Source organism: Orycteropus afer, unplaced genomic scaffold (assembly GCF_000298275.1).
Source record: "Orycteropus afer afer isolate SDZICR_OR568_19922 unplaced genomic scaffold, OryAfe1.0 scaffold00018, whole genome shotgun sequence".
NCBI lineage: Eukaryota > Metazoa > Chordata > Mammalia > Tubulidentata > Orycteropodidae > Orycteropus > Orycteropus afer.
The window spans coordinates 13769681-13774523 of NW_006921605.1; positions in this window are offsets into that span (position 1 = coordinate 13769681).

Genomic DNA, 4843 nt, shown 5'->3' on the forward strand with positions numbered 1-4843 from the left:
TGGCTAAGGCACTTGACTGCTAACCAGAAGGCTGGCGGTTCAAACCCACCAGCCACTCCTTGGAAGGAAGGTTGGGCAATCTACTTCTGTAGTGATACTTCCATAGTGATACTGCCTCGGAAACCCAAGGAGGACTCGCTATGAGTCGGGGCCAACTCGATGGCATATAACAACAACAACAACAGTGCTAGTCATAGTTCAGAGACATAAAAATGTCCACTCGGGGGAAAAAAGTCCACTCAGGATTCCCAAAGAAAACAGACAGCCATGAAAACAAAGAACTGTCTGTTTTTATTTTTATGAAAAGGAGTAATGAAAAAGTAGAGATGATTCCAACATGCAATAATAGGAGCAACACCCAAAGACATACTATCTAGGCTTCCTCCAATTTAAAACGCTTGCCTATTGTGTAGAGAAAAACTTCATTTTGTTAGAAAATATTAATGCAGAAAAATTGTAATAATTTTCTCTCCTTTAGCTTGTGATAGAAATCAGTGACTTTAAGCAGTAGGTTGGAATTAAGAACTCAATTTCACTTTTCCAGCTAGTTTTATAATAACAACGCTGGATTATGCTCCCTGTAGAACTCAAACGTTTAGAGCATAAATTAGTCTATTATTCAATAGAAGCTAAGTATACATCTAACAGAAATTTGGCAATGAACACCCCTGACAGTGATCTTGAGGACAGACTCCCTGTGGTTTGACTTTGTCCCACTGACTTTTCCATAGCTACTCCATTGCAAACTCACCTGTTCCATTCAGTATTACTTTACAGCACGTCATGCACTGTTTTCCTGACTTTGGCCTGAGTTGGCACCAAGTATGCAGAGATGAAAATATCTTTCACGTCAGTCTGTCTTGCCTCATAACATTCTCAAGCTGTTTTCCCCATTTTAGCATTTCAAGGGCAGTTCCGTCCTACTGGGTCTCTTGAAACTGATTGGATTTCCATGGAAGAGGTGCCTGCAGAGTTGATAACAGAACAAAGAAAAGAGGAAATGAAATTCACCTGTGCTGACCAAGTGGGCAAAAGTGTGTAATCCAATGTCAAACAAAGGACATTTCAAAAGTCTGTCTTAAAGGACTTTTTGTTTTATGGAAAGCCCAGTTAGAAATATCCTCAGCCCAGAAAGTTTTTTCTAGTGGGCATTTTTATGTTCTTTTTATATCATCTACATTGGTTTTCATTTACCATAAATAGAAGGAAAACAAAACACTGAGTTGAGGCATTGGGATGATAATTTGAGCAGAGTGATGAGTAGGTAGGTTATGGAATAAAAATGCTAGTTCTTCATATAGAAAAATGTCCTATTTTAGGGAAAAAAACTCATGGTTCTAAAAAAGTCATTTTTGGTGATGCTTGTTTTGTAGACATGCAGGTATAGCAATTCTAATTCTTTAAATGTCTAATGCTCTTTAAATTGAACAGAAAAGATGTAATTAAGTGTGTGTATAATTTACTTGGAATAAAATTAGGTTCAAATTTAATTCTTCCTCAGTGTCCATTTTAGTGTGGAAAATGCCAGTTTTTAAATCATCTTCTAGAAAAATGATATTTTCTTGTATTAAAAACCAAACCCATTATTGTTGAGTCAATTGCAACTTATGGTGTTCCTATAGGACAGGGTCAAACTGCCCCATAGCATTTCCAAGGCTGTAATCTTTACTGCCACGTCTTTCCCTGAAGAGTGACTTAGTGAGTTCGAACCACTGAGTTAGCAGCTGAGTGCTTACCCACTGTGCCAGTGCTTATATTAGGATCTAATACCGTTGAATGCCTGCTGGAAAATAATGTTCACATGTGCATATTTCAAAGAACAGTTTCATTCCCGTAGAAAATCAAGTGGTGTCTCTCCTGTTTCTGTTGACTGATGTGTACTTTTGATGTATGGGTAGCCCTAGGAAAGCTATGCCAATTCCATATTGCTCTGTTTTAGCCAGAAGCCCTGGGGCAGTTCAACTCTGTCTTGCAAGGTCACTCTGAGTTGGAATCGGCTGGACTGTGACAGGTATGCATCAGCCAGGACCTAGGGAATTATGTGCATTTGTGTGTTCCCTCCCCAAAGTGAGCTTTCTCAGATAATGCACAAACATATTGTAAAATAGTAACTCAGCTTTACAGAGAGTGATTATTCTGTATCTGGTGGCCACAGTGGTTGAAAGCACTTAGCTCCTCACCAAAATGTCTGCAGTTTGAACCCCCAGACACTCTGCAGAAGAAAGATGAGGCAGTCTGCTTCCATAAAGATTTACAGTTTTAGAAACCCTATGGGGCAGTTTGACTCTGTCCTATAGGGTTGCTGTGAGTCTGAGTTGATTCGATGACAGTGGGTTTGATTTTGGTTTCATTCTGTGCTAGGTTATATGCTGGGAGCTCTGGTAGCATAGTGGCTAAGGCACTTGACTGCTAACCAGAAGGCTGGCAGTTCAAATCCACCAGCCACTCCTCGGAAGGAAGGCTGGGCAATCTACTTCTGTAGTGATACTGCCTCGGAAACCCAAAGAGGGGTCGCTATGAGTCGGGTCCGACTCAACGTCACATAACGACAACAACAACAACAGGTTATATGCTAGGTGTGTAACTTGTATCACCTCGTTTAAGTCCCATAACAACCCTATCTAGAAGATATACGGTTATTATTTCGTTTTACAGATGGAGAAACCAAGTCTGAGAAAGCTTACTTTACCTCCCCATGATCACACAGCCATCATGTGTTGGATTATGGTTTGATTCTCTATCTTGAAAACCACTTTGTCTCTGACTCTGTGGCAAAGTCATCTAAGTGAACACAGGAAGCATTCTTCTGGTGGAGGAGTTGGAAAATAGAATGTTTCTGTGACTAGCATATAATTTAAATTTTATGACATTTTATAAACTTGATACAAATCAATTTTTAGCATTCCCTATAAAGTAGCACAAGGTGCAAATTCATACCCATGCACTTGTCTTGGTCACCCAGTGCTGCTGTAACACAAATACCACAAGTGGGTGGCTTTAAAGAATAGACAGTTGTTTTCTTGCAGTAATGGAGGCAGAAAGTCCACGTCAGGGTGTGGGCCCCATGCGTTCTTCCCAGTAGATAAAACCAAAGAACCAAACTCACTACCATCAAGTTGAATCTGACTCATAGCGACCCCTCCTTGGGTTTCCTAGGTGGTATTTCTACGGAAGTAGATTAGTCATCCTTCAGAGGAGTGGCCAGTGGGTTTGAACTGCCAGCTTTCTGGTTAGCAGCCAAGTGCCTTAGGCGCTATGCCACTAAAGCACCTGTTATATATATATACAATACACATATGTATATATATATATACATATACAGTATGGACATGGTAGACTGCATATGGCGTCTGCGTTCCTTTGTGTGTGTTGTTGGTGTCTAATCTACTCTTTTTATAACTCAGAGGTGATTAGATTTAGAACCCACTTATTAGCATTAACAAAGAAAATCCTAATTCAAAACGGGTTACATCCACCAGTTCTAGGGGTTAGGGTCCCAAAACATTTTCTGAGGGGAAAACAGCTTAATTCATAATAATACCTAAGATTTCATCATGGTTGATTTTATAACTGAAAAGTGCAGTTTCCCTAATGTGGCTGAGAATGGAGGGGACTGTACTTCTCATTGTCTTTGAGCTATTTTACAACTCTGTAGATTGTAGAAAATGTAAGGTAATACAAATTATTTTTCTCCCTAGAAATACAAATTACTTTTGTCCTGAGGAATAACAATATTGTACTTTCACTTCAGCATTCCTGATTGCATACATATGTGTGTGTGTGTGAATTCTCCTTTGACTCAAATATATTGGAACGTCTTACTGATTCCCCACTATTTAAAAAAAAAAAAAAAAAAAAAAAAAAACATTGTGGCTTGGGTGAAAGTTTACAGAGCAAATTCATCTTCCATAAGCAGTTCACATACACTTTGTCTCATGACATTGACTGCAATCTCCCACAATGCAACAGCTCTCCTCCCGCTTCTTCCCCATAGTTACCTCTTCTCTGTATCCTTCCCTCCCATGCACTTCTGTCCCCAAGCTGTCTCCCTGTGCATACACAGCCCTTCTATGTTCTCATGATTGATCTCTCCAAGGAGTGTATCTACCTAGTGTAAATGTTCAGCTCATATGCCTGTATTTTGTTTGGCTGGTGATTCCCCATTATTGACTGAGTTAAAGAAAATATTTGACATGTTTATTTTGCATTTACATATGATTCATAATTTTACCATTAAAACAGTGCTGTTGTTGTTTTTTTTTAAAGCTTCCTTCTTTCCTTCATTCCACTTACCATCTATTAGAGGGGGTTGACACATTATAGCCCATGGGCCAAATCCAGCCCAACTTTCATATGATCTCCTAGCTAAGGAGGATTTTTAGATTTTAATGGTAGAAAAAAGGCAAAAGAAAAATAGTTTTGTGACGTGAAAATTATAGGAAATTTAATGTCTATAAATAAAGTTTTATTGGAACACAATCATGCCCATCTGTTTACATATTGTCTGTGCCTACCTTTGTGCTAGGAGATCTGGTAGCATAGTGCCTAACGCACTTGACTGCTAACCAGAAGGCTGGCGGTTCAAACCCACCAGCCACTCCTCAGAAGGAAGGTTGGGCAATCTACTTCCGTAGTGACACTGCCTCATAAACCCAAGGAGGGGTCGCTATGAGTCGGGTCCAACTCCATGGCAAATAACAACAATAACAACCTTTGTGCTGCAAAGACATCTAAGTAGTTGTGACATAGACCAGGTCCTTCATGCCCTTTACTTCCCGCCTTCTAATCTATAGATTTTGACTCTTACCTAGCCCTCCTTTGCCACACACTCTTACTGACTGCA